This window comes from Ptiloglossa arizonensis, chromosome 7 (genome assembly GCF_051014685.1).
Source record: "Ptiloglossa arizonensis isolate GNS036 chromosome 7, iyPtiAriz1_principal, whole genome shotgun sequence".
Taxonomy (NCBI): Eukaryota; Metazoa; Arthropoda; class Insecta; order Hymenoptera; family Colletidae; genus Ptiloglossa; species Ptiloglossa arizonensis.
This window is the reverse complement of record NC_135054.1, coordinates 5,032,645-5,052,710: the sequence shown is the minus strand read 5'-3', so window position 1 is coordinate 5,052,710 and position 20,066 is coordinate 5,032,645. Positions and strand designations below refer to the sequence as shown.

The window sequence follows — 20,066 nt, the reverse complement described above, 5'->3', positions numbered from 1 at the left end:
ATTTTATTCTCGGAGAATACCGTCGCTTTATCACCGTTGAATAGTCATTGGCGCTTCGTGTGCTCGAAGTTTCGCCCGACGGTTGCTGAAAAATAAGCCAGCCGCGGAAATATTTTATACAACATACAGGCTGTAACTTAATACGTGGTAAACACTCGGGGGGTGGATTTACCGCTTAAGAACAACGAGAAAGCACCGTGTAAGCGAATGTCCGATTCGACCTTGTTTTCGAGTTATAGAGAATTTTGCTTTTAAAATAGAACTCGAATTTTTCGTCCACCGCGCTTTAGATAATAATAAATTAAATATAGCGACGCGTGTCGGTGCATTTCTTCTTACGAACGAGCTTTCAATGGGAACGGATGGTTTCCACGAGGAGAAATATTCTTGCAAATATTCTCCGAACGAGCGTAGTTTATTCAATTAATACAACGAACGTTTCGACCCTTAATTTGGATCTTCCTCGAGGTCCTCTCCCGGGAGAGAAACTGTTTCATCCTAGGCTGACGATGGACTCGTTGGTAAGGCTGATCGGGCAAACTGTTAGCCAAGATACGATTACTCGTGTTGGAAAATGTTATATAAATAACATCTGTTTAATGCATTGTAATTGTAAAGAACAGTTATCTATGCATTATTTCATTGTCAGTGGCAATTTTTGAACACGCATAATCGGGTCTAAGGCAATAGATAGATAAATCTGCTTTATCGACGAGTATCCCAGCAGTCTAGGACGAAATGCCTGTTCTATCGGAAACTATCTAAAAGTTTCTTAAAAGACGCGCGTCCAAGCGTGTCGCTATTTTTAGAATATTATTATCCAATGTGTGTTTTATTAATCGTAAACCGGCAAACGGAATATATTGTCGATCTATCGGGTAGGTCCACTCTTTCAGCGAGTGGCTCGATGCATCGCTTTGCCCTACCTCGTATAGTATACCCGCAAAAATATGCAATAAATGTGTTTGTATCAACTGTACACAACCTAAAATCAAAGATAACATTAACAGATATCACAGATAGCAATTCATCTTCGAAGAACATGGAAATTTATGTTAAGTCGTGTTATCGCGAAAAATATTCGTTGCTCGACGCTGTCGGTCGTATACGCGAGCAGTTGGCAAAGTGTTAAGCCTCTGGAAACATCGCCAGTGGTGTTTCGCATTGTGCATATTATTATTCGTAACTTTCTCTAATTCGTAATTACCGCTAATTTTTCATTCTTCACGGAACGAAGTTTTACAATTCTTACATCGCGTTTACCTTGCCACGATGTTCCTGGACAATCGTTTCGAAAAAATTAGTCTTTTCGAGGTTCCATCGAAAACAATAACAATGAATAATGTTAAAAGCTGAGTAGAATTTATTTACCAAGCACAAATGTACAATATTTATTGCATCTTGCGTTATATTTCTCGAATGCGTAGGATTTTCTTTCGCAGTTCCACGACTCCGATGCAGATTTAATTGCATTTACCACAAAGGGTTAAATAACACGCTAGGAATCTCTTTGTTCCCGCACTCAGAACGAACCGCGACGCTTCAAGATCGAGCGTCGTTGATTAGTCCATGCGCGCGAACCGCGAGTACAGTTTCCATTTTTTATGCGAAATAATTCTGTCCCTGTGGAATTCCAGTACTACACGGGGATATTGTTATTGATGGCACGCCGCGTCATTTACACGGTTTGTCACGTTTAAGCAGAAAAAAAATATGCACAACGAAGAGAGTTTATAAAACGACATCGAAGCTGCGCGAAACAAACGGAATTGCATCGAACGGTTTATAATATTTACCGATTCTATCCAACATTTATTTCGATGAAATAAAATTGATTTCGTTCGATTCGAAACTACCTTTGTAATTTTGTCTCTGGATCATTTCGTTGCTCGATTTCTAATCGAATGGTTTTTTAATCTTTCTTTGTGTTTGAGCGAACATAGACCGAGATAACATTGCATACGCGCGTACGTTTCGGTTCAAATATTAAACGGTAATACGTGAAATTATTATAAAAACGGTATTTCGCAATATCATATCAACCGAGCCGATTATTGGACGATAATATGTGAAACCGTTGTGTAATTTTAACGGAAAGGTAACATTGTACGAAAAGTCATTCTGAAATAATTTACTCGAGTTTGACAAATTATTTAATAGGATTAATTTCGTGATCGCGAAACTCGTCAAAGTTGCATCGAATTCTTCGTGAAAATTGATTTCCAATTTAACTATTGGTTATCAGAAAAAAAGACTATTTCTTAAGGTACTCTTTTCGTAACTTCTTTTATAATTATTAAAAGTGTTCGTTCGTCCAATGTCCAAGTTCGCTTTTGGTAATGTCCGATCGTAATCGATTTGAGAACGATCGCTATCCGGTATTTCATTCGTAGCTTCGAATTCTTTGTGCAGTCGTTTCAAAATGATGCAGATACCAATTTAAGTGGTGACAAAGAGGTGTTCCGGAGAAAAGTATGATTTTCCGCGTTTTAACGAGCACACTGTTCGATATTTCCCGAGTAAACTTCTTTTAAAGAGAAGTTTAACTGAAGTTATCGAACGGTTACAAGTACCTAATACGCGTAGTATTCTCGACCAAGTCTTCTTACTTATTATTTGTTCGAACAAGTAATAATTCTACAAAATTCAAAATACAAAGATTCGTTTTTCGTTATTGTTCGTTCATCCGACAACTGACGCAAGAGTTTTCGTCCGTACTATCGTAAACGTTTTACTGCGGTATTCGGTTAGTCCATCGAAAAGCTCTCTTGACTTTTTTATTTTGTACGAAACACGGACAATTTTTCCAAAAAATCGAAAACTATCGAGGTTTGCTGACACGTAGATGTATCGTTGAATCTAATCAATTTAATCATTTACACCGTGGGTCACACAAAGCTTGTTACGACTGAGTATTTGCACATTTATCGGTGTTATAAAAAAAATGTTATTACTTTGAAGGGGCACATATTTCAGTTCACTTTGCTTTTTTGCACACGAAATTATCAAGAAGGAGATTGCAAGATCATCGACTCTCTTTCCAAACAGAACTGCGTGATTTTCAAGATCATTCAAGGTTGTAAATAATCTTACATTTTTTCCATTGGAGCATCGTGTCGAAAAGAAGATGCAGAATTTGTAGAAAAGCCAATGATTGTGCTCTAACCGATGTATTAGCGAAGTTTAAACAACTATTGCGATGAAATTTGTCGAAATTATCATTAAAATCATTCGATGTTGTACTCGGTAGATACTGAAAAACATACGGTTCCGCAAAAAAAGAAATTCGGTAAAAAAGTGTGCCTCTTGAAACACTTTTTACGACCAATTACATTTTTTAACGTCACCATATTTTATACATATTCGGTTGTAACACTTGTGTGTCGCATCTTGTACGCAAACAAAACACCTAACAAGTAACATTAAATATAACGTCGATAACGTAACAAAATATTCGAAGAAAAAGTGGAAATTATTATTTATTATTTCGAAGTTATCAATGCGAGGAGTTTGTTAGTAAAACTCTATTAGACGATTCGTAATTTTTATTGAACGTTCTAAATAATTTAAATGCATCAAAATGCGTACGAAAGAAGTATTACTATATATTTAACCAAGGACGGAATTAACTTCACCTGCTTTCACCGATAGAAGCAAAAAAAAAAAAAAAACATAATCATTATCGTACCACAGGAAGATCTCACAGATTTCCATTTCTTTTTATAGCATAATTCGTAATTTTGCGGTTTATTCGAGGTTATATTTCGAAAGTGTGTTATCATAGGGATATACGGTTACCGAGTTCTATTTATGTATATATTCGTGTAAATTTTTGTGATCTCGACTTATTTAGGCTCATTTCATTCGCTGTATTCAATACAATTATGTCCCTATTATCACAATTGATAAAGGCTCTATTTTGACGTTCCATGGAGAGAAATTGTGGATGGTGAGGCATGAAATTTTCGCTCGCTTGTAATTATTCCCTGTAATCGTTCCATAAGTAATGTCGTGTACTTTCTGGCTTATATTTACAAACAAACGAATCATCTTCGTATTGAAGAAAAACATATTCGTGAATTCCTTTACGTATGCCCAATCTGGATCATTTTCGCTCGATCTCGCTTTCTCGTTTGGATCAATCTCTCGCTACACTTTGATCTCGTAAAGACAATTTATACGAGCCTCGATGAATCTCATTTACAACATTCCACGATGTATAAATTTGAAAAAGGATAACGATGATAGAATTGTCGTCGATAATATTTACGAAGAGTACTCGAGATATATTTTAATCCTCGGTATGTATCGTAGAAGATTGACACGTGGAAAGTATCGCGGATATGGATTCTAGACATAAAAATGAGAAAAAAGTTCATACGAACGAATGTCCGATATGAATTCGTTTTCAAGTTTCAGCTTATTTTGTGTTGCAATAATTGTTCATTTACCATCAGAGATACTGTTCGAAGTGACCATCATCAACTACGATACAAGCTTGTACACGTTGCATCGTTGTATACAGTATATGTACACTGTTTCAAGAAAGGTATCGAAACATTATTATTAAAATGGAATACGATCGTAGAAATTAAAGTTTGGAAGATCCAATCGAGGCATCTCTTCCCTACTTAAATGTTATAATTGTTCGAGAATATTTTTGAAAAGTGTCGACAACGTAAAAAAACTGACAAAACGTCGACCGAAATTGTTTCAAAATATCTGCTACCGACGAGCGCGCGGCCACATTAGCAACGATTACTCGATCTATTAACAATTTCGCCTTTGGAACGGGACTCGACGCGGGAGACGCGAGTTAATTTCACGCGTAAGAAAATTGCACGCTATCGTTGGAACAACGTCCTCTTAGGGAAAAAAGTTTCGCTCGTTGGTGGCGGAAAACGAACCGGAGGATCTCATTGGATAACGAATTGGCGAACACGTGCGATGAGCTAGAGGGCGATAAACCCTGTGAATTAACGTTAACGTGTGTATCGTTGCACGCGCGAGCGGTTTTCCTCGCAAGATACGTGTACGGTGCCATGCGCCCAGGTGAAATGTGTACGCGTGTTTGTGTACTCGTTTACAAACGCATCTTAGCGCGAAACGGGGGTAGCGAAAGAGCGAGCGAGACAGAGAAGGGCACTTCGACCGAATGGGCAACTTGTTGCATTTCGGCTGGGAACGGCTCGATAATATACCGCACAAGAATGCCCCGTGCTCTCTTTGCGCGTGACAGGGTTGTTTGAATTAGTTGTATCCTAACACGACCAGTTTCCTTGCACGATCGTTGCGCTTTTCTACCGATGTAACAACAACGAGTTTGCAGCAAGTTTAACCACGAATCGAGCAGAATTTAGGGAAACAGTGGGATCGACAACGATACTTTCGGTCCACTATCGGGGCCACGATTATCGCTCGAACAAGTTTGAACAAATCTGTAACGGACGAAACGATTTTTAACAATTTTTCACGCAGTATACTGCACAATTCTTCGTTTTTCGAAACCGATCGAAGCTGACGATATTATCGATAAAAAGCGAAGTCGACTCGACGATAATACAGAGGAAAGAATTATTATTTTCTCCTACTGTACCACGGTGGATGGTTTTCGAAATAAGAAAATGATGTCGGTTGTTTCGGTACGATTAGATCATGGTTCTCGCAGCGCTTGCTTCTCCCTCTCGTAAAGTAAGTATCCCGAAATATGTTCACATCGTGATCGGAAGATTGTGTATATTCGTGCAACGTGTCGCGAGTAAAGTCAGAAGTGCGGTACAGTTCGATCGAGACACGAACGAACGCGGCGCGTCGACTTTCTCAGCCTTCGATGCTGTTTTAATTCGAACGAAACGGAAACCGAAAGAGAAGGGGGAGTACGATCGAGGAAAAATTTTCTCGCGTAAATTCTATTCTCGAATTGTTCGCCGTCGACACGGCACGACGACGGCCGCGCGAACGGGCGTGTCCGTTTCGGATTATTACACGGCTGGTATTTAATAGGATGTTAAACGGAGCTTAATAAAATTCGATATCCTATAAACTCCGATAAATATGGCGGCCGAAAGCGAAATCTCGTGAAACATTAACGATCCGGATTTACGGGCGGGGAATGTTTCACGGTTGTCGGCGCGCCACTTGAATCCGCGAATTTGTCCACGAGGAGAGGTTGCGCGCGCAGCTCGCGGGACGCTCGGCGGGCTAGCGGCGATTTACAAAATTGTACACGCGGTGCACACGGTACAAGCTCGCGTCGACGCGACATCGTGGCAGAAACGGTCGTTAAAGCGACCGTAAAATCACTATCGCGGGTCGACGCGTCTTAATTGTTGGCCGCGGCGGGTCGAAGTCTCGCGTCGGAACTCTTTCGCGGAGTTTTACAACAAAACGAAACGGTTGGTGCAAACGGGCTGATTTACGGCGACTCGAGACGGAAGTCCAACGCCACTGGAGACGCCAATTTAACCAACTTCCTTTCGTGGAGTTTCTTCGCTGTCGCTTTAGCTCAACGTCTCTCGTGCTCTACGATCCCTTTACCAAATTATCGTAGTTGTTGCACGCGTGGAGGGGTCTTCGTATCGATATCGATCGACGATTATTTCTGGAAATAATTTTCAACGTACAGAACAATGTACGCTAACGGATCGTAGAAATCTATTACGAGAAACGAAGAATTAACCGATAGCAAAGTAGCGTGCGAGAGAACCGAACGAAATGCCCGTCCTGCATGGAAATCAGATTTAGTAACAACGAATAGTACTGCTATCGTTAAAACGCAATTTATGGCCGATAAGATGGATTTCTCTCACGTTGCGAACAACGTCTCCTAGGGGGCATTCTTTATCGCTTCTCGCAGTATGTCAACAGTTACTTATTCATCCTTAAGGAAATGCAGGTTGCTCGGGTAGAAAGTGGTGTAAATCAAGTCGACAACGACTGTCGGACACTTTCCATCCAGACTTTCATTTTCTTAGCATTTACCATTACTTTTCTTCGAATAAAAATCGCACTCCTTTCGAAAGAACAATTTCGAAAGAAACATTTCTAAGCTCGTTAAAATAGTACGCAACACGTACGCATATTTGCGATTTGGGTTGTTTGTATGAATTTTTCGTTTCTTACGATTATTATGACGACGTTTCTCCTAAAATCTCCTTAAATTCTTTCTAATTTTGTATTTGCAATTTTATAACTTTTCCTCAAATACTACTTTCTTTTTTCAATAATTTTCGAACTCGAAGACATTCCGAAGCGAAAATTGGAACATTTCTGTCCCGAGATTCTTTTCTTCTTTTTTTTTGTTGCGATAAAGTAGGTTGTTCGGAGAAGCATTATCAAATAAAGCAACCTCGATGCAGTTACGTTGTTTCTATATACGCGACTGTAAATTTCTCCGTACTGCATTTTTCACTTAATCCTCACTTGGCGGTCTTCAGACCCGATTTCAGAGCTGCTTTTCACTTTCTAGCCAGTTAAAAGGTTGCTGAGATGCCTTTGCTACTTGGCAAATAAAACCCACAATATTGGGACACGTGACTTTGCGTTATTATATTATGCTGGAGGTTTCAAGTGCAACCGGGAGAAGGAAGAACACGCGACGTAATAGTGTTTCGGTAGCAACTCGGTTTAGCCGTGGAATTATGAAACGTTGTATCCTGTTAGCGTCTTTTGCGCATCGAATTTTTACAGGAAACTGTTCCAGATACTTCCATAATTTAAGTTTTCAATTCCGTACTTTTGTTTCGATCGATTCGTCCAAAAGTTCCTGCAGAAACACGCATTTAAACCGATTAATAGGTATCTAACTAACTTTGTTCGAAGTACGATCCCGTTACCATGGAAACATTGATGTCGTATACGTAACACGTATGTATATGGATGCTGTATGGGCTTCTACGAGTTAACAAAGTTTTGTAAATTCCTCGGCATCTTTCTCTTTCGGTGTAACGAGGATCGATCCGAAACTTTGACATTGAATTCTAAACTGATTACGAAAATTAAACATCGTCGAGTCTGTCGTTCGAGTCTAGGTCTAATATCGTTGCATACGCACCGGTATTTGGTGAATTCTCTAAAACGATCCGGAAATACGAGGTTTTAATTTTGTCGAACGACATAGAAACGAACGGTGCTCCGACTCCGGTGTTCGCTGTGATCCGCGGAGGTTCGGGGGAATTCATCGAGGAAACTCCAGAATCGATGGCGGCTTCACGAGTATTTCACGAAGTTATCGATATCTGAAAATCTATTAAAAGCGGGACACGTAACCGCGCAACGTTTTCCCTAGCCTTCTATTTTTACACGAACCGTATCCCTCGGCCCGATGGCGCTCGAATCGATTCGAAATCTTTGCCCCTTGTCGAGTTCTGCGGTTCTTCGTCGGGAAAAAAAGGGCATCGACGGGAACATCAGGGTTAATGTAAAGTAACACGGCTTTGTAGCGAGGTGCCTTATGGCATTTGTTGGCAAAAGCGAGAAGCGAAGAATCGCGGCCAACTGGGTCTGATCCAAGTGCGTCCTCTCGCGAGGGGTAAGAAAGCTCATGAGAAAATTACCGTGCGATTACATCCCCTCGTAAGTACCCTTGATGCTGCAGAGAAAGTGGCGTACTTGGGGGAGTAGAACAAAGAGGTTGCCGGCTCATCGGGAAAGTTTTTTCTTGGCTTGTAAATTGAAAAATGAAAGACGCTCGCACCCGACTGGCAAACTTCCCGAACTCGATCGAGTATACCCTCGCTTCTCGTTTCTCAACCACGAGGAATAGGTGTCCCACGGACGCGACTCGCGTCCCTTCCTATTTCTTCTCATTTAACACCTGTGCCCGGGAAGAGCGACTTTTCGATGGCTGCAACGACGATTCGCCAACTTTGTCCGCAACTTTTTCGTCGCCGCGATTCGCAGAGACTGCTCGCGAGCGACGCGCTGATCGAGAACCGTAGAACGAGAAACCTCGATCATGGAGAACAGACTAACGATCGATCGTCGAAACTGTTGCAAAGTTCAGATTATAATATCTAGATTATTATAATATGCAGAGATCTCGAGTATGTAGTAGTATAGTTTTTGTACATATACGAATACAAAGTACGAAGAAACACGTGTACAGTGATTTGTCTCGATGTGAACGACGACAGTGTCGTGTGGTCTTCGTGACTTTCGACTTGGAACTAGCCAATACAGAGACAGTCCTTGAAACTGACATCGACATCTGGCACCCTTAAGATCGTTGTTGCATTCGTTCCAACAGAAACAAACGAACTAACTAACCGCTTTCGACCCGTCTTTCGAACAAATTGTCGCCGCGAGGTAATCGTTGCTCTGGAGCGACTCAACGAAAGGTGCTTTCAGATTTCGTCCAGCTTCGAGTCGAGAAATTAATCTCGAGCGAAAATAAATCGGTCTCGGTTTAAATATAATTTAACTTTAATGTAAACGTTCGAAACAATCGAGCTTCGATCGATACAAAATTGACAACTGTACGTCTCGATACGGCGGTTGTTGGTCGATTCTTGGTCGTTTCTTCTCTTACGTTTTCTATAGCAGATTGGTGACCAAAGAGCGCACCTATCAGCGATTAGTATCTTTCTGCAAGGAAAGGCAAGGATTCGCGCGTTTAATTAAGATACCGTTTGACGATTCTTAAAGTTTGACAGAAGCAACTTGGAATTATCGAAGTTAGTAAAATAGACGTCGTAACGCGTTTACTTATTATAAATGTAACACCTTTTGACAACGTTTCAATTCAAAAACAAATAATGGTTGCTTTCTACGCGTATCGATACGATGATTCCGTAACCTGTGTTCATTGTATCTGGTTTTTAAATATTCGACTCTTCTGTATTACGCAGAAACGTTTCGTCTCGATCGTTTCCAACGATCGATATTTTACCGTGTATACAAGTTCATTCGACGACTTCGTCGCACCGTACACGGTTACAAGTCAAATACGAACATTAGTTTCGTTACTCTAAAAGGTATTCGACAATCCGCGTCGAGCGTCGCGTGTACCATCGATGGTACATGCTGAACTTTGGGCGGTTCGATATTTTCAATATGAACCTAAAATATTGTATAATATCATCGAACGATACATCAACGTAAAAAACATGTTTACGTTTAATCTCTACTCTTAATGTTTCTTTCTTCTTTATTTACTTGGATAATAATACATTTTTCGGTATTAAATTCATTATAAAATATGCAGCCTGGATTATTCTGTCGTTAGTGGACCGATGGAACATTCTTTCGTCCAGTACAACACGTTACGAGGAGAAGCTTTAAGACTCTTCCTGTTTTATTTCAACTTCAGTTTTTTCTTTTCTAGCGGTAAACGAACTTGCCATCTTTTTACACCCATTTTTTAGCGAACACCGACGAATTCCGACACGATGCACTATCGATTCGATTGATCACAGTACCGACGAAAGGATCGAGCTGATCTCGATTTACAGAGAATACGAGCGTAATTTGATTTTGGCTCGGCAATTATACGGTGCGCTATACCCCGACAAACGTCATCGCGTTGCATATTCGAACGGATGATTAAAACATTTACCGAGATATGCGACAGAAAATTGTAGATTCACGTTTAGTTATCGGTGTAAATGTCGTAGAAAAATCCAAGCAGTCCTTTCTTAACCGTCTACACGACGAGTGCGACTTACGGACACCATTTTAACATCGTTTAACTCAAGGTAAAAGATAGATATTTTTTCAAGCGTTTCTCCGGCTCGAGTGGAATCAAAAATTTGTTACAATGTTTACCGAATTCGTCTCGGTATTCGTTAAAAGATGGCTACAAAAACCCTGATAGGTCAATCTAAAAAAAAAAAAAAACTAAAGGCTACCTTGAAAACTCCAAAAAGAAAAAGAAAGAGAAAAGTAAATCATTTTGAAGCTCTCTTCGATTCGTGTTACATTGGACGAAAAGATTGTGCGATCCGTCCCGTGTATGCGTTTCAAAAATGATACAGTGCAGCGCACGATCGGAGAGGAAAACCGAGCGCAAGTAGAATCCATAATCGTATTATAATTTCTTTAAGGATTCCCCGCTGTTCCAACTTAATCTGCAAAATTCTTATAAAAAGTAGTTAACGCGTAAGTACATTAATATTCTTCTTTTTCTTGCGTTGCAGGTAAGCCCAAGGTCTTATTTCCGATCGCGGGGGCAGAGATTAAGTAATTGAACCGTCGGATCCACTTTACTTGATCCAAAGGAGGCGAAGTCGGGTAAGCTGCAATTATCAAGAGTTTAATATTTCAATCGTGTCACCGGTTTCAATTCTTCCCGCTTGCGGCGGACTTTTTTTTTCCTTTTTTCTTTTCGCCGAACGAAAGGAATTGCACCTGAATTATCGTGGCGGTTGACGGATGGAAAGGTGGAAGGAAAGAAAAAAAAAACTACTATGCATCGCGGTCCGGTAGCTCGATAAACTAGATTGGCTGGTAATTGCGTTCTTCGATTTAACGAGCGTCGTATAAACGCGCAAAAACACGACGCGCGTTATTCCAGATAATAACATTGACGCGGTTAATTCAACTTGTTGCATATTAGTTGCTCAATTACCGTCCCCGAGGACTTTTAGAAACTGCGCGCGGATAAGATACGGACGACCGTATTATATATCGATTGATCTTTCCTCGTACGAGTGGAGACTTTTCGATTCTCTTCGACCGAAATCATCTCCGTCGGCCACTCACTCTCCTCAGCCGTTCCAGGAGAAGTTAACACACCGGATAATTCGTCGCCTCGCCACGTTCTCGGCCTCACGGAGCTTTCTGCCATTCGATATCCCTCGTGTTCTACAGGTAATCGGACCTATCTCGATAAAACGAAGGAGAAGACGCGCCGGGGCGCGTTTCGGGCCGTCGAGTCGCCTCGCCTCGCCTCGCCTCGCGCGATCTAGAATTTCGTTTCTCGATCGGAACCCAACCCTGTGACATTTTGCGAGCCCCTAAATATTTTTTTGCTCGCGTACCTCGAACGTTCCTCGCACCGTCGACCAGTTTCATTATCGCTCAAACGTGCAACGCGCCAAAGTGTTCCGTTATCGGAAATCATTCTCGCGGCGATTGAAAATTCTACGAGGAGGAGCGCGTACTCTGTGGAACTGGAAAAATGTCACCTGCCAGGAATTGCGTAATCGTATTTGATTCAATTAATGTTCCAAGACCCGTGGTTACGCAAAAATTGCTGTCCACGTTACCTTTCTATTCCTCCCTATTGTACAAGATGGCCACTGAAAGACCACAAAGTTTTGAATCTTTTTCATTCGATGGTCACTCGAGGACCATCCAAGAAGAAAATGAAACTGAAAGAAATCTTTTAATTGTATTTACAAATAAAATAATAAACAATTAAGGAAACGTTTGCTCGTAAAAGTTATTTTTATTACGTATCGTTCGGTCTTCCGGTAGCCATCCTGCATTTCAGCGACATCCGTGTCCGCTGAATCACGACTGGGCGCGAAGATTAAAGGAAACCAGAGATCTCTGAAATGGTCCTGGACGGTGAATTTATTGGGCGGGAAAGACAAAGAGAGGAGGAATTAAAGCGCTCGATGACAAGCTTTGCTCGATAAGAGACGATTGGAAGATAACGTCCTCTTTCTTAGAAGACGTTTCGTCTTGTAGTTCCGAGGAAACGTTAAAAAGTTACCGTCCTTTTTAACTTTACGATACAAGAACCAATGAAAAACACAGGAGTATTTGGTTGTATCTGTCGCATTATAGTAGCTTTAATTGTAGAAAAACCGTATCACGAGGACGCTCCGAATGGACAAAAATCCGAGAAACGTACCAGCATCGATCCAGCTGATTCTTTGGAACGTAGTAATAAATTTGAAAAAGATGCAACGAAAAATCAAGTAATTTTCACAATTGAACATTTCTCCCAAATTCTTTTATTACTTAATTGCGTTATATTATTCGATATCGCATCCGCGACGCGTTGTATTATCTTTATTACCAAAATACGAAGAACGGGAACAACACGACGGAATCGTGTTCGTTTGTTTCCGCTACTAATGTTGTATGCACGTGGTATACGACACATTTCTTTTACCGAAAATTTACGGAGTCATCGGAGGCTTGCCCGATTCTTCTCCCGCGTAAAATATTCTTGTTCCGCGTTGATTTTTCTTCGTGAGTTTGGTTTCAATTTCATCATCGCGGACGTTGTTCAGTGGCATTCTTCGCAGGGTGCTGCAGTTACTCGGCCGAGCATGCAACGATGTCACCGAGCGAGGTGTCGATTCGCGTCGCGTTCGACGCGCGACAGCCGCGTCTTGCGTTTTCGATCGGATTCACGGCGTACACGCGTTGTAAATTTAGTCGGTCGTAATTTTTGCAATGTTTGCTCGCAATGACAGGGGCGTTCGTCGAATCGTCGCAACGATTCACGCCGGCGCGTCGTCTCTCGTTGACCAATCGCACACCTCACGGACCATGCCTTGAACGTTCAGTATTTCGAGCGGGAACCGCGCGAGTATTTATTTTTTTTTTTTTTTTAATACGCATATGCGCGAGTATTTTTCTTAGTACCTTTTTAATGCGTATACAGGATATCCGATTGGATAAATATCGCCCACGTGTTTAGCAGATTAAATAATAGCGGGAAAAATGAATTTTTTGTCGTAGACGCGTCTTTTTCGTTTCGTTGATCAATTACGTCGAAAATAAAATATCGAGACACCCATAGTATTTAGCAGATCAAATAATAGCGGGCAAAATAAAATGTCCTAGACACGTCTTTTTCGTTTCGTTGATCAATTACGTCGAAAATAAAATATCGAGACACCGTGAAACAATAATTCCAAAGTATTCGCTTTGTTCCACGTTTGATTTTACTAGGTTGTTCGATAAGTTTTGTCGTTTTTTTTTTTTTCATTGAAAATATATACTATGACGCTTCAACGTTTGAACAACCGTAAATATACGAACGAGTCGACGGATCTACGCGAAACTTCGCACATGTTCATCGAACAGTAGTACCGTATTTAGAAAAATAAAACGACGAACCTAAGAGCGCCATTTCTTATCGAACGAAGACACTCATTGAGCAACTTATTGCATCAAATTTACAGATATTGTACAAATTACAGACCTTTTGTTTGTCGACGTAACAACGCGTTCACGGTTCACCGAGTCACGAGTTCGATCGAACTCCGGAAACTTTTTAGACATTCGGTCTTACGAGCGCAGTCTACGGACAGGTTAACGTCGGTCTTCCGCGTAATGAATTTCGTTGTCGATATGAAGATTATTTATGTTAGTTTCTCGGACTAGGGATAAATGGTTTCCAATAACAAAGTTAATCTTCGTTTGGTTCGAAACAAACCAATAGTAGCGTTATACGTACATATGCGCATGAAATTTTCTCGTTCAGAATGACTTGTCGAACACGCGGGCGAAGTTTGTTGTAAATGTTCAAAATAAGCTCGAAAATTCAAATGTGTTTGTCATTATCAGTTATTAGTTATGGAATTATTACATCGCACATTACGTTTACGTAATTGACTCGCTTTGAAATTCTTATATGCATTGCATATGAGCTAATTGAATTACGTCATTTGGGGTAAATCGGATCGTTCTGGTTTTTCGTTCGAGTATTGTGGGACAAAAAGCGAGAGCAGAAGCAACTCGTTGAGAGATGTTGCATTGTAGTTCTTGTGGTGAAAAATTTATTTATGCATCTTCGGGAAATTCGACTTTGGTACATCTAATAGCGTTGATAACAAGAAAGTAGTATTTTTGATTAGAAATTACGTGTAGTCGTGTTCGTTAAACCGAATTTTGAAAATTCAAAGCCAATTTTCTTAAAAATGGAGCCACGTGCGATAAAATGTTATCGTCGGTTATTGCGCGGTATATGTACGTGTATCGTTCGGATTGAACGTTACAATCTTACGAGGGATCGTCCCGAACTTTGAATTGCCGATTTGGACGAAATTTGGCAGATTTTGCGGAACAGTGAGAAATATTCCACGAGATCGGTATCAAAGGGGTGAAACCAATCGTCAAAGTTGGAGATGCAAAAATATATTTGATGCAACATCTCGAAAATCAGTTTCGACGAAAGCTTTTAATTGCAAAATCGTGCGCGTGAACGCGAGAATTTAACTACGTAAACGATTCTTTTCTTTTTTCCGAGATATCGAGCCGAATATGTTTTTCACCTCGAACGTTGGGGGCTGTTTTCATTCCTTGCTTCGCGAACCTCGGTGAACACGAAAACCGTACACGTGGAAAGTTTTCAAAAAATCGTCTAGGACCGATTAACGATTCAGGACCAATTCCTCGTTAACGAACAATTGTCTAAAATGTCTGGTTTCTCTCCGACACGGTCGAAAATGAAAGCGGTGTCGAACCGTCCAGAATTTTGCATTCGCCCACGAACGAACGCAGCCGATGCCGATCTACCTGCATCTTCGGTGGATACTGTCGCGAATAAAAACTCGTCTCGATCTATCGGAATGGTCTCGGTTTAACCAAAATAGAGAACCAGTCGCTCGCGTTTCGAAAGGGTCACGGCCGCTATAAATTGAATTTAAAACGCACGAGCAGCCCGTTCGGTTTATTTTAGAATCACCGGGTTCGGAAATGCCGAGCGAATCGCGCGTATGGACTCTTGTCGTTCGAAAGGATAATACGCGCGCTGAGTGATCTTCTCGCGCCATTAAACGCACATCGAAATTGACCGTTGGATTACGTAATACGGTAACTCGTGGTATTCGAACGGTGACTCATATCCGTGTCGAACTAGCTTCGACGATAGAGTTAACGAACCCACGGTGTCTGGATCAAGGTAAACAGCGATTCGACCGATTCGCGTGAACCAGCGATCAGAGAACACCGTGTTCCTCCGTGTCGCGGCGCAAATTACCCCGTTTTTCGCTCATCGACGCATTACGTACCACGAGCAACGAAACGAAGCTCGACTCTAACCGTGCACAGCCTCCTCTCCTAATTATAGTGGCCTCTAAATCGTAGATAGTGAACTCGGTATCTGCGCCACGCATTGTCAGCGAGCGTGCTCGCTCTCGCTCTCGCCCTCGCGCTCGCGGACACCGTCGCGCGTATTTTTGGCGAGTCGGTGCCAAATATCTTTGGTCCGCGGCCTGTTATTTGCACGCACACTCACGTACCCTGGTATCGCGCGTAACCAACGAATTGGCCCGCGTAGCGAAATTGACACTTGGTGGAATAAAGGGTGACATTACGGGCCCGTTGGTTGTATTTTTCCCCGGTCTATCCGTACCGAGACCACGCCGGTGATTTAAGCTCCCGCGCCGAGTTGTATCGCGGATTAACGACCCGATAGAAAAATTTCGATCGGAGTTGCGAATCCTTTATTCGTAGCCGGCGCCATTGATTTCGAAGATACCGTCTCGGTATCTCTTAGCGTTGGACGATAGTCATCGCTCGAGATAATCGACGATTGGACGCAATTCGAGATTTCGAGTGGGTCGGATTTTCGAATCGTGCCTCGACGCTCGATCCTTTTCGAATTCTACGTCGAGGCGAATCGGTTCCCGGTAGGTACGATAATTTTTTATCAAAGGCGATGCAAATTTGCCGAGAAACGTGTTTCAAGGACCTTTTCGTAACGTTAAATACGGTGTACTTGGTCACATTCGACGACGAGTAACATTTTCCGAGTAATTCGCGTTAGATTGCCCGACACTCGAAACCTTCGAACCTAGGTATTTAGGTACATATGTACGCACGTGATTATCGACGAGAAAGAAATTGGTAAATTTTTGTATCGTAAGGCGATATTAATAAAAAATTACACAACGGTCCTTACGGTCGGTTCACGATTCCTTTTATTACCGTTGCTTCGACATTCTCCTATGTAATGCGTTCCGTGTATCTAATACGTTTTTTCGATCCGTCTTGTAGCAACTCTCCAAATATGGTTATAATTTTTGATACGTTATCAACGACGTATCGGGCGACCCGATATATAAGGTTCTCGTTACGAGCATTATAAAATGTCCAAGATTCGATAAACTACGACAAAGAATTATGTATATTTTGTATTCTTCTTTTATTTTTCTACCGTAATTCTGGTAAAAAGTAAAGAAGAGATTTGCACTTGATCTCACGGGTATGCAAAATAATAAACTATAAAAATGTATTCAACTTATTAATTATACATACACATAGCGTACACAGCATACGTAGCATATACACGAATTAATCCGTGCGATCATTATTGCTTCGTTTAAATCTACTTTCTTCTACTAAAATTCTATTAGAACGATCGATGAACAGCACTCGTAGGTACGTAAAATTGACATTTTCTTCGGCCTTGTCTCAGTCATCTTTTTTCGGCGAACATTCGTTTAAACGTACCGAACCTCGCACGAGCAAATTCTAATGGAACATTTGGCAAATAGCAATCGCGCGTTCGCATAGTATCGACATTTGTTCCAACATCGTCACGCGGTCACAATTTGCAGAAAAGTTTTCATTCGATACACGTACACGTTGCTACGAACATATTTCGATAGCCCGTCTACGAATTACTTGATCGTAACTTGTCGCGACAAAACGACTAAAGTTCGCGGACAAGTGTTAATTCGAAGTAGATTCGTTTACCGAAAGTACGAAATATACGAAACTACAGAGAATACACGTATACGTACTGTGTAAATACGTACGCGTTTGTATCTTTCGACGAAAGTGACCGTAACCAAGAGCGATAATAAATGGTAATAAAAGTACCATTTAGCTGATTGCCGTTCGTACGATGAAAATTTTTGGCAGAGAATTTTTTGTTTCGCGTCGCTACATCGTCGTCGATTCGCTATTTTATCCATCGTTGCGAGAATTATTCGCGGCTAGCGCGTCGATCGACTGGTGTGAACGCGCCATGACAGAATTCGGGCGCGTTCGCTGTTCGCCGAGTACGCGTGCGCGGGACTCGCCATGGGTGCAACGATACGCTCGCCGGTGCAATACAGGAGGGTGACGTCACCGGTTCGGACGATTAGTCTGTCAGTGGTTCTCCGTTTTGTTGATACTCTGTCTGGAGCGAAAGGTTAACGCGCAAAAACCGTCTGTCTCGATTCACGCCGCGGCTAGACGGTGCTCCCGCTGGTAGTTGGATTATTGCTCCATAAAAATCGAATCGCAGACGCTGAAAATAGTTCGAGGAATCGTGCAATCGTGCGCAGAGAATTGCCAAGTATTTTTCGACCGCGTAAGAAATTATTTTAAATATTTCGAAAAATCCGACGACGATCTTGGAGCGGTTGGATACGTGCATACGTACGGATGTACACGCGTACGCGCGTACGTAAACTTTCGGTAGAACGAAACGACGAGACGCGCGATTCTTTGGGTTCTCGTCGGCGAATCTTCCGTTTGAGTAGCGTTCGAAGGTAAAAAATTACAGAGAGTCGTTGAAGAGCAACATTAGCAGACATTTTGATCTTTCCGTTGCAATGGCAAAAGAGAGACTCGTTCGACACTATACCGCGATTCGAAGAAGTGGTACGCAGTTCCGAATAAAAACAGCGACACGTTTACAGCACCGAATACAAAATCGGCCGGGCTTTTTTAACATATCCCCGATTGCACGGTCGCATACCTTCATGCGGTATGTCTGCAGAATTTCGAGAACTCTTTTGCGTAGTTGGTCGGTTCTTCTTCTCCGTAAAAAAGAGGTCTGCACGAAACTCTCGCGCGTATTCACGAATTTATCGAGCCTTTTTTAGATATTTGCTCACGGCCTTCGCCGATTAAATTTAAATGCATTTATGTATATTACGTCCGTTCTAAAAACGAGGTATTTTAATAACGTCGCCGCGGAGTCTTGGAATTTTTTAGATCCAAGGTTCTCGAGGCATTCTACTTTTAGTATAGAACTCGCCGAGTAAACGTGGCTAAATTCACCGATTTTTTCCTCTATTTTCCGCTCTCTCGCGGAGTTTGCGACCAAAGTGAAATCTTTTCGGTAGAATCGCTAAATATTTAGCGTCGGTGCGTCCAATGATGAAACGCCACGTCCCGACGTCGACGATAATTGTTCTCGACGTCGCGGGGACGCAATATTTGCGCCTCTTCGAGAGCCAGATAGCTTCGTCGAATGTGATGCGACATTTTGGATTCTTCGTTCGATAAAAGCTCGATTAATTCGCGCGTTCGTAACGCGGTGGGACGATTTACGCGCCACGTAGCCTCGGAATATGCCTGTACGTATGTATTCGACTCGTCGTCGATGATCGACACGTTTTAATCGCCGATTTAGATCTTTCGCGGCACGCGCGCGCGCTCACGCGTTATCGTTGTGTCGCATCCTCGTAAGGCGATCCGTGTGTTCGTACACGTTCCTCGCGTCCCGATGAGACTTAAAAATTCAAATTATCCGCATTACTTATACGGCGTCGCAACTGCGCGGCAAATGACATCGCGCGAATCGCCGCTTTATATCGCCTTCGAGCTGAATCGTTCATCGTTGCACGCTGCTACGTGACGTTGATAACGAACGATTACGATTACATTCGCTTTGACCTTTCCTTTCTATCGTAATTACGTCGGGGCGCGGCGCGGCGCGGCGGGCCGTCAACGTACGTATGTGTGTACGTATCTACGGAATGTATATACCTATGTATACGTGTATATACATACGTATGTATGTACGTGTACTCGGCTCGAATGATTTACGGCTTTTTAATAAATTATAATGGAAACTTTGAGATCTGCCGTGGCGTACTCGACTCGCGACTTTCGTAGATAATGGACAAGTGTGACGTTACGTAACCGGTAACATGCGTTTCGAACTTGCAATCGTCGAACGAAGACGTTTTAATTACAACGTAGGAACTCTTCCCTCGGTGAACGGCGCCGGAGACTCGTCGCAGCGTAGTCATTTTTCCACAGAAATTCAAATTCACGATACCGAAGGCCGTCGAACAACGCCTATTACTAACATTGAAATTCGTTAATGCCACGAATGTCGCCAACTATGTAACCGATCCATTCGGAACTAACACTTGTGCGTACGTGACGTTTTAAATAGATCATTTCGCGAGCATAATTTAACATTCTCTGCGCGA

General features: G+C 41.9%; 1 protein-coding gene and 1 long non-coding RNA gene across 4 annotated transcripts in view; one reads left to right on the top strand and one right to left on the bottom strand.

Annotated features, from left to right (window-relative positions):
- Window positions 1-20,066, top strand: part of Foxo (forkhead box, sub-group O) — a 276,490-nt gene that overhangs the window by 54,985 nt on the left and 201,439 nt on the right. Inside the window, exon 1 of one of the 3 annotated variants that reach the window (XM_076316423.1) lies at window positions 11,209-11,229. The exons of the other annotated variants lie outside the window; for them this stretch is intronic. The gene's annotated coding sequence lies outside the window, so the exon portion shown is untranslated. Of the gene's footprint in view, window positions 1-11,208; window positions 11,230-20,066 lie in introns of those variants that run through there. 3 annotated transcript variants of the gene reach the window in all.
- On the bottom strand, window positions 16,822-19,357 carry LOC143149232 (uncharacterized). Its single transcript, XR_012992724.1, has 2 exons — window positions 17,164-19,357; window positions 16,822-17,013 (listed from the first exon to the last, which is right to left on the bottom strand). It is a non-coding gene; the product is annotated as an uncharacterized LOC143149232 (long non-coding RNA).